The following is a 10,962-nucleotide window of genomic DNA, read 5'->3' on the forward strand; positions in this document are numbered from 1 at the left end:
ATTTTTCGGGAAGGATCATGAGGATGCTTTTAAGCATCTAGACGAAGTCAACGACATTGCTGATTACTTCAATGTCCCAAATGTCACAAGAAATACAGTCTTGCTTAGGATGCTTCCTATCACTTTCAAAGGAGCTGCTAAGGAGTGGTTAAAAGCACTCCCACCAGGTACAATCACCACTTGGGCTCAAATGCGTGAGCAATTCCTGGACCAGTTCTGTCCGCCATCCAAGATAGCCAAACTCAAGAAGGCGATAGCCAACTTTGAGCAACAACCGGGGGAGTCACTATACGAAGCATGGGAGCGGTACAAGGGCCTACTCAGAAATTGCCCTCAACATGACCTAAATGTGCAGCAAGAGATGTCAATCTTTTATGATGGGGTCAATGTAATGACAAGACAACTCCTTGATTCTCAAGGACCGTTGACAAAGAAAAATCCAAGGGAAGTCAAGGAGCTCATCGAAGAATTCGCGAAACACTCTCGCGAGTACCATAACCCGAGGCAAGACGGAAGTAAAGGCGGTGGAGGGACCCAAACTGAAGAAATTGCAGCTGTCATGGCCATGCTAAATAACATGGATCGCCGGATAACACAAATGGACCAGTCGATACATGCCATAAGAGTGGGGTGCGAGCGATGCAGTGGTCCACACTTGACCAAGGACTGCAATATGGATGAGTATGGGAACAGAAAAGCTCAAGTGTGCTACTCTAGTGGGGATAAGTTTGATGACGACTGGAGGAAACCAAAGAAGGAGTGGCTGCCCTATGAAGAGTATAAAAAGCAAAAAGAAGAGAAGTATAGGCAGACAGGTCGAGGCTTTTACCAAAAGGAGCAGCCACCAATCGAGAAGAAACCCGACCTAGAGACCATTTTGATGAAGTTTATGGAGGCTTCGGAAAAGAGACATGATGCCACGGATTCCGCTATCATGGAACAACAAACCTTGATGAAGAACCAGCAAGCCTCCATCCACAACCTTGAAGTACAACTTGGTCAACTAGCCACTTTAGTCCATGAAAAATTGTCCCCGAAGAATCCCGAAGTAAAAGCCCAATCTCACGTAATGGCCATCGATACTGAAGAAGATACAATATCCGAGTTCCTGGAGGCGTTGGAAGAACAACCGCAGCAGCCCAAGAAATCAAGGATCGAAAATGGAAAGAATGCTGAACCAGGCTCGCCACAACGTGGCACGCCTCTGGCCACGACGTGGCGCAAGTCTGAGCAAAAATCTGTTGAGCCTATTCCAGATTATCATCCACCTATGCCATTTCCCACCCGTGCAGCACTTAGTCAACTAGAGAAGGAACATTTAGAGTTTGTGAAGCATGTGAAAGGGATTCCAATTAATACTCCCTTTGTTGAGTCCTTATCCAAAGCTTCCGAGAACCAGAAATTACTGCAAGACTTGATAGATACGCGAAGGCAATTAAAGAAACAGTCTATAGTGATTCTAAGTGAGCAAATTTCAAAAGTTGTGTTGGGAGAAACACCAGAAAAGATGGGGGATCCTGGACGCCTCACTCTTCCATGCGAGTTTGGGAATAAAATGAAGGTTAATGCTTTAGCCGATTCCGGGGCTAGCATTAATCTAATGCCTTTTTCATATTATCAAAAATTGGAGATTCAGAAGATGAAGGCTACAAATATGAAGATTCACATGGCGAACCGTTCGGTGACACAACCCCGAGGCATAGTGGAGGATATTTTGGTGAAAATCGGAAAATTTGTTTTTCCAATAGATTTTGTAGTCTTGGACATGAAAGAAGACACGGATGTTCCGATAATCCTTGGTCGGCCATTTCTTAACACTGCTGGTGCCCTGGTTGATATCCGCGAGTCCAAGCTCACTTTGAGGGTTGGAGATGAACAAGAAGTCTTCGGGATAAGAAATGATTTTCAAGAAGATAAAGAAGAAGTGTTCACGATTAATGAGGAGAATGAACTAGAAGAGTTGGAAAAGCTTATGGAAGAAGAGATAAAGGTAGTTCATCAAGCCAAGAGGACAAAACCCAGGGCATCTGTTCCGTATTTGATTGAAGTCATAGCTTACAAGAACCCACCTTCTTGGGTGAGCGAAGAGGACGAGGAAATGACAAGTGATGAAGAGGAAGTCACTTCAAAAGAAACAAGGCCGGAGGTGAAAGAAGAGGGGAACGCTATGGAGAGCAAGGAACACACAAAGGGCACAAAACGAAAGCATGAAGAAGATGGAAAAACTAAAAAAGAAAATTCAAAGAAGGCGTATAAAAGGAGAGTTCAAGCTTATAAACGGCGGTTCAAGGAACAAAAGATCCTGGTGGTAGACTCTTCCGAAGAGTCAACGTAGAAGGCACGGAGTCCAGCTCAAGACTCCAAGAAAAAGAAGCGCTTCTTGGGAGGCAACCCGAGTTTGGTTTGCCATTTTCTTTTTCTATTTATTTTCTTTTTAATTAGGAAAGACATCAATTCATCATCTAAAAACCGGTAATAAGCAGAGAAATAGCTGTAGGGGACTTTAAATAATGAAATATTTGCAAAGAAATTAGTTAATTAGATGAATATTATTAAAATTTGGCATCTGACAGCTCTCACGACGTGGGCATAGCCAGCCACGTCGTGGGCTTAATTACAATTCGCGATCTAAAGAAATTTAAGGTCCACGACGTGGGCAAAGCCCGCCACGTCGTGGCCTTTAAAAATCAGGGGGGGACCAATCGCTTAAAACCCTTTGACCGAGAAACCCCTTATCCCCCACTTGGAAGACTGCCGCACTCACGGGAACATCACGACCCTACTGCCAATTTCTTATTATACTTCTAAATTCGTTGCAAGATCTTGCTAATTACTCCATTTGAAATGGGACCACGACGAGCTGTCCAGCAGGAAGAGGGCCCGATAGATGTAGCAAGCATACATCCTCTATATCAATTCCCTCAAAACATTCCCCGACCGTTGCTAACAACCTACGAAAATCGACTTGGATGGTTATACAATAGGGAGTTTGCAATAGCACCAATTATTGATTGGGGATGGCTGGGTAGAGTGGGAATGGTAGTGGAATTGGAACGTTATTGGTCGAAGACTTATGTTGGAGATCAATTTTCGTTCACTTGTCACGGGTGGAGGAATCTATTCGCCATTCAAGAACCCGTGTTCCGGGAATTGTCGGTAGAATTTTTTTCTACCGTTTGTTTTGAAGAACGCACCCTTGATGTCACCTACAATAGGGCACTTGTGTTTCGTCTTGGAGGTGTATATCGTGAGTGTAGTCTTCGGGAGTTTGCTTGGCGTATGGGGCTCTATACGGAAGTGGAGACGCAATCTCCATTTTTTATTCCCTTCTTGCTTGGATGTGTGCGGGATTTTACTCAAGGTACTTTGGATGTGCAGTTTTGGCGGGGCATTTCTAACCATGAGTATAACACTCGTGACTCGAGTGAGTCACAAATACGAAATCCTGTGTTCCGATTTTTGCACCGCCTTATCACGTTTACAATCAATCACAAGCATCATGGTGATAAGGTCCCCATCCAGAATCTATTTTATTTATGGACACTTATTACCCCGGGGGTTTGTTGTGATCTGCCTTATATGTTGGCAAGGTTTATGGGGAAGAAAGCGGCCAATTCTAGGCCTGGGAGCCCGATTACTGGGGGGCATTTGGTTACTCGCCTGGCTAGGTCATATCAAATTTTGAACCCTGACTTTGTGAGGAATCTCACTCGATTCCCGGACACAGACTTGACCATTCAAGTCTTGGGTGTGATGCGCGCGGTGGTGAATATCGGGGGTCGCTTTGTTATACCACCGATCGATGACGAACAGGAGGAAGTGCAGCCGGGACAACAGCCACCAGCTAGGCCGAGGCGTCGGAATGTGCGGGCTAGAGGTGAGGTCGAACGAGAGCGTGCTGCTTCGCAGTATGTGCAAGGAGTGCCCACCGACCCTTTTCAGAGTCGGGTGGGAACATATTTGGATAATCTACGAGGTCATGCTATTTACCATACCCAGCTTACTGAGGGTATCTATTCACATTTGGGTGTGACCCGACCACCTTCTATGCCACCACAATATCCCTATTTTCCGACATGGGAGGAGCTATGGCGTCCACAAGATGATAGAGCAGGGCCGAGTGGAGCACAAGATCAAGATGATGATTGATTTTATTTGTTCTGTTTTTGAGTAGTTTTTTTTTTAGTATGTGATGTAAAACTTTATTAAGACTATTATGTTACTTTATTTTTCTTTTGGGTTGATCTCATTTTTCAGATTAGCGTTGGAATTCTAAGGAGCATAGAAGGTTAACTTTCGAGTCGTGTTTGTCTAGTCAAAGAAGCTAAGAGTCGTGAGTCGGAACCACAATTCAAGATAAGTGTGGGGTCTATTAAGAGAGAGGTTATAGTTGGGAAATATATTTGCATAGAAGTGTCGGCAACCAGTTAGTCATTGGTCAAAGTTGCTAGAGTAAATAAAGCAAACAACTCATTTTCTGCTGAGGTTCAGTTTCCACGACGTGGACTCCTTGTGCCACGTCGTGGCGCTCTTGCAATTTTTGGTAGTTTAGTTTTTTGGTGTTTGCGGTGTCAACCCATATCACGATGAGATCCAGTTTATCATTGCCACATTTTTCCTTACAAATACACACTTTGACGAATTGAAGTTTCGAGTTCGGTTCGTGGTTTATTTACGTATTCAACCAGTTTTCCACCGGGTTTTCGATTTTTGAAAGTCCAATTGTATTTTGTCCACGCTTTTGGAGATGCTCACGCCACTATCCCAGGGGAGTCTGTTCCTTTTTCTCCCTTGTCTTTAATTTTGATTTGTTTTATACATACAATGAGGGCATTGTATGAAATAAGTGTGGGGTAGGGGTAGAAACAGTAAATTGCTAGTAAATTGCCAGAAAATTTGGAAAATTGAAATTAATTGAATCTAGTACTAATAATTTGAGCTATAATTGCTAGTATTATGCGGGATGATCCGATGAAAGTTCAAATGTTTAGTTGAGCCAATACACGTTATAGTGCATTTGTGGCTTCCCTTATTTTAGTGAAATCATGAAACAAAAACATAACCCCGCTTGGTCTGAGGGATGCAATAGGTTTAGCAGCCTAAACCTGAAATGTATCCAGGAAAATTATTATCATTAACCAATAAAGGTTGAGGTTGAGCGCCTCTGCTTAAGCATGTAGGGTTTTGAGTGAAAAAAAAAGTGAGTTACATGTGAAAAAAAAAAAAGAGAATTACGAGTAAAGTTTGAAGAATTTTGGAGCAAATAAAGGGAAGATCAAAAGATCAAAATTCTGAAGAAATCCAAAAAGTTGAAGATACCCAAAAAAATCAAACAAAGGTGGTGAATTCAAAAAGATCAAATGTCAAAGAAATGAAGAATTCAAATAGAGCTCCATAGTGGTATCGAAAAATTGTAATTCTAGTTTATGTACGCTTAGGTTGCTCAACTAAAAATACCTTGAGGTTGGGAGGTTTTCTGCGGATGGATTCGGAGGGTTGCATAAAATGAGCATTGTTCGGAAAAAGTGGGTGAGTGTTTATGAAGATTGTGAGTATTTAAAGTATGGGGGGTACTTTAGGAGAATTTTAGACAGAAATGCATGCGTTGAGGTTTTGGCATAATGGCTGAACTAGAGTCGGATTGTTCTGTGTAGTTTTAGTAATTAAGAATTAAGTTGAAATTTGCTTGAGGGCAAGCAAAACCTAAGTGTGGGGTATTTTGATATTGCCATATTTACACTTATTTTTAGGCAGTATTTAAGTACATTTTTATTAATAAATTGATAATATGTTTAGAATAAAGATACTTATGAGTTTAAATTGTTATTTTCAGTCAATACAAAGGATTTTCGAAGAAAGGGACCAAAGGTGACAAAATGGGGAACATGGGAGGCTTGGAAGACAAGAAAATAATAAATTCACGATAAGAGCTAATTCCACGACGTGGAGATGAAGCCCACGACGTGGCATGGGTGTTCAGAAGATAAGCATCGCGACGCGGAGGATTTCCTTGAAGGATACGGATTGCTTGAAGCCCACGACGTGGCGCGAGTTTTTAAGCATTATATAAGTTCTGATGATTATTACGAAAAGAGGGACTTTTGGCAGAAGAGAAAGAGTTCCAGAAGACGAATAAGAACGAAAGAAAGGCTCTGGAAGAGGGTTTTCAACACCAAAAGAAGTAAAGGTTTATTTTTAGAACATGTCTTTCATTAGTTTTAGCTGTGTTAGTTTAATTACTATAATGAGCAGCTGAATCTAGCTACTCTTGTTTAGCTAGATGAAGCTTTGAACTTATGAATAGTTATATGATTATGGATTAAGCTTAGTTGGTGAAAATTTGCTTGTGTTTGATTTGTATGACCTAGCATGTTAATATTTGTTTATCTAATTGTTTAATTACATGTTCTGTGTAGCTTAGTGACCATTAAACTGCATGAACCTGTTTACCTAATAATTTAGTGAACATTGAATTGTTAGAGCTAGGATTGACCAATCTTAGTTAATAATTAGAATAAATAAAGTTTAGCTGTGCTAGAGAACGAGAATTGTGATCATAATTGCGTTTACACAACAAATCTTATATAGCATATTTTCAACTATAATTGGTTCTGTGTTTAATTATGTGTGAACATACATGGTTTGACATGAATTAGTTAAATATTGGTAAGATAGAACTAAATTACTAATATAATTAAAAACCAACTTAGTAATCCGTAATTGTTAGCTAGCCATAAGGGAAAAGTGGATTCAATCTAAACAAGAGTGTGTGTTTTTACTTATTGAATTGGATTTAAGTTCATCTGATCTTGTAAAATCAGATAAAACCATTTATTAAATTTGTTAATAAATTAGGTTAATTTAATAGTAAGTAAATTAATTAGAACACCGTTCCCTGTGATCGACACCCGACTTACCTAAGCTATACTGTAATCTGACTAGGTACACTGCCTATAAGTTCATAGATAGTCTAAGTTTGTTAGGTTATAAATATTAAAATTAGTGGGTACTTTTGTGCACATCAGGTCTTCACTGAGATATAGAACTGGAGGGTCCAACCCAAGCCGTGAGACTGGAGGGTCTTCACTGAGACACATGACTAGAGGGTCCTTACCGAGATATAGCCATGAGAGGCTAATTATTTATGTGTGGTATTTTGGGGAACTCACTAAGCTTCGTGCTTACCGTGTTGAGTTAAATGTGTTTTAGGTACTTCTGTAGATTCCGGGAAGGCGAAGGCACGATTGTACACATCTGTTGGGTTATGGAGATTTGAGGATTTTGGGATGCTCTTATATTGTTTGATAATAACTTATAATTTATGTGATGACTGGAAATTATGAGCAATATTTTGATAATTAGAAATGAAAATTTTTTCTTAGATTTTGAGGCATTACAAATTGGTATCAGAGCCTTGGTTTGAGGGATCCGAGTGTACCCTCGGGTATGTCTGAACTCAAACTGAGGATTTGAGAAATTTGTTTCAAAAAAAGAAATGATTTTCTAAATGAGTGATTTCCTAAAATACCCTTACTTGATTATGTGTTGTTACTATGATTTAATTGAACTTCATGCTAGTTTAGGGCTAGAGATCTGCTCATAATTGCATGCTAGTGTGCCTGTTTAGGAGAGACGCCTTTATACCTGTTATGTGAACTGTTAGTTAGAGATCCATGAGGAATTGAGAGGTAGGATTCCTGAGTTCGGTTATGCCTTTCGTGTTGTGGATAGAGCAATTGGAGTTGAATGCTAGAGAGGTTTTATGTGATGGTGGAGGTTGCTCAATGCCCGAATGCTAATTTCTTTGTGTTTTGTGGAACTAATGAGTGATGTGAGTTAGCTAGAATGGCTAATTGACATTGCGAGGAGTTCTTCAGCAGCTGATGGTAGAGAAGTGTCGGAATCTAGGAGAGACTAGGGAGTAATTTCAGTCCGATGAGTGTGTTGTTTAGAGGTGAGTATTCGCTAGGGAGCGAGCATGTGGAATGGGATTGGTTGATCAGGAAGGTTGGGCAGCTACTTAGGAAAGCTGGGACGATCCTTGTGGAGAGTATGGGTAGATGTGGAATGTAGTATTGGGCCCGTACTACTGAAAGCAGAGGACCCATACTCGAAACAATGAGAAATCCAGGAGTTCTAAATAGTAGGCTTAGGGGAGATAACATGGTTAGGGTACCATGATTCGTGACAGAGTGTGTTTCCATCATTACGGGTTATCCGGTTGTGGTTGTTCAGACTAAGAGCGAGTATGGTGAATTGCGAGGCCAGAGGGCCATGTCGGTCGAGCTTAAATAGAGTACACCTTACGAGGATAATTGAGTATAGATCCCGAGGGATTTGGTCGGTAAGTGCCAATTGGAGTCCCAGGACTCAAAAAGGAGGTGAAGGTGATGTGTTGTTGAGGATTGCTGTCCAAATAGAGTGATCGGCCGATGGTTGTGTTGTCATTTTCTATGACGAGAATTACATTATTCTCGTTTTTCGTATGTGACGGAAGGGATAGCGAGCTTCCGATTTTAGAGTTTAGAGGTAAACCCCGTGGGGTAGCATATAGTTCGGTAGTTGCACTAGAGGATTTTGTAGTATGTCTGCTGATATGTGCATAATTGGTTCATATTAAGTATACATTATTATTCATTTATTAGCTAAATTATTGCATATTATGGACAAAAGGTACCTAAAAGTGTTTAAATTATGTTTTTCAGTCCAAAGATGAAGCTCGGAAGCGAAAGGAAGCGGGTGAAACAGTTAGAAGATCGAGGATGAAATAAAGAAGAAAAAACACTAAAAATGGCACTGACTCGGCGAGTCAGATCGACTACTCGGCGAGTCCAATTGAAGAATCGAGAAGATAATGACTCGGGATCCCAGAGAGTTATCACAATACGGGGAATGTGAGAGAGACTCGACGAGTCACCACCTGACTCGACGAGTCAATTCGTATATATAAAGATAATTCCACAGATCGATAGAGGAGAGTTCTGGAACGATTCAAGAGAGTTTAGCTGCGATTGAGAAGGCAGAAAAACCCTAGAAGACGACGAAAGAAGCTAGAATTCAATCCAGGAGAGTAATTGAGGCAAAATTTCATCATTCCACTTATTCTTTTGTTTTATCATTATGGTTAAGCAATTTAACTTTGTTTGTTTGTTGTTATTTACTTCAATTATGAGCTAAAACCTTTAGACTTCTGTTTGGGGATACAAAGTTGACAATATGGTTTGATTGATTGGTAGGATTAATTCTAAGTTGGTGAATTTTTGTTATTTTAGCTTGCTAAAGAACCTTGTGTGTGAATAATAATTAATTTTCTGTTAATAGGAAGATAATTGATTAGCATGAACATCTATTGATTATTAACCTCATATGCTATGTGATCACTATACCATATGTCTAGGATTAATGAATATGAAACTAGAATTAATAAGAAAATTGAGTAAATCCATGTGCAAGCTTGTAAGATGACCATCAAACAAGAAGTTAATTAAAAGAATAAATTAGTTAACTATTGCAAGTCTAACTTAACCCGAATAATTAATCTAGTGAATTTAATTAAATTAGACAATTGGCCACTGTTTAAGTTAGTTTATTTGCTAAGGATTAGGGTAGTGAATACGAATCTAATCACTTGAATCGGTAACCAACGAAAGAATTAATCCATTGCACCATTACCTTGAAATCAACCATAAAGTCAACCAAGTTGAACTAAACAGAAGTTCCTTTCCAATTATTGAATCTAGTTAAGTCTTTATTTTCTAGTTCTTAGATTAGTAATAGTTAGTAAGTTTCTAGTCTTGTAAAACTAGAGAAAACCCCTACTTATTAATTAACTTAGATAAAATTAGTTTTTAATTTTAATTTGCCGTTCCCTGTGATCGATACCCTGCTTATTTAGCTATACCACAATTGATAGGTTCACTGCCTTTTGTGTGTTATTTGATAATTAAAAGTAGGTTTAAAACTAAGTGAGTTTGCACACATCAAGTTTTTGGCGCCGTTGCCAGGGAACGATTCTAAAATTAATATTAAATTCTAGTTTAATCGATCCTTTGTGTGGGATTTATCTTACACAAAGTTATTTACAAAGTAATTCAGTAAGTAGAATTAGTTTCAATAAAATTTTGTTTTTAGGATAACTAGAAATTTTTTTTTCAGTTTTTGCCTTGAACTCGCCGAGTGCATTCGAGCAAACTCGGCGAGTACATCGTTGTTTCAGTTTTAATTTTTTATTTCGTTTTTGTTCTTTTTACACGTTTTGTTTCTTTTGTTTTGTTTGTTTACAGTTGTTTCATGACCTGAGGATCTGATACACCTCTGGTCCCTCCTTTGGAAGACCCGAAATCCGCACTAAGAAGGAGCAAAGGCAAAGCCGTTGGAGAATCCGCTTCATCAAAGAACTCGCCACTTAAAAACTTAAAGTCCGTTTTCAGCAAGAAGAAGAGCAGCAAATCTGGAGCATCCAGTGCCTCGTTGATAGTTGAAGAACCAATTCAAGAAGATATCGGGTACGAGACCGAGGAAGAAGAAGAGCATACTTACGAGCACAAAACCGATTCCGAAGAAGAGTTAGCTATCACAATGGCTAACATTGATGAAGTCCCCATGGGGGAATGGAAGAAAAGGATGCATGATGACACCGGGCTGGGACTTGTGCAACCCGCAATTCCCGCGACCGCTACTTTCGAACTAAAAGGCCATATTCTCGCCCAACTCAAGGAGATTCCTTTTTACGGGAAGGATCACGAAGACGCTTACAAGCACTTGGACGAAGTGAATGATGTGGCCGATTACTTCAACGTACCGAATGTTCCACGCGAGACCCAACTTCTTCGCATGCTTCCTATCATATTTAAAGGAGCTGCAAAAGATTGGTTAAAGTCACTTCCTCCCGGATCGGTCACCACATGGGCCAAGATGAAAGAAGAGTTCATAGACCATTTCTGCCCGCCCTCCAAGATAGCC

The 10,962-nt window shown here is 40.0% G+C and overlaps 1 non-coding gene across 1 annotated transcript; it reads right to left on the minus strand.

Annotated features, from left to right (window-relative positions):
- Window positions 1-238: 238 nt before the first annotated feature.
- On the minus strand, window positions 239-345 carry LOC145065105 (small nucleolar RNA R71). The gene has a single exon (XR_013688256.1). It is a non-coding gene; the product is annotated as a small nucleolar RNA R71 (small nucleolar RNA).
- Between the last annotated feature and the right edge of the window lie 10,617 nt (window positions 346-10,962).

This window comes from Lactuca serriola, chromosome 7, assembly GCF_051521515.1.
Source record: "Lactuca serriola cultivar US96UC23 chromosome 7, Lser_US96UC23_V15, whole genome shotgun sequence".
NCBI lineage: Eukaryota > Viridiplantae > Streptophyta > Magnoliopsida > Asterales > Asteraceae > Lactuca > Lactuca serriola.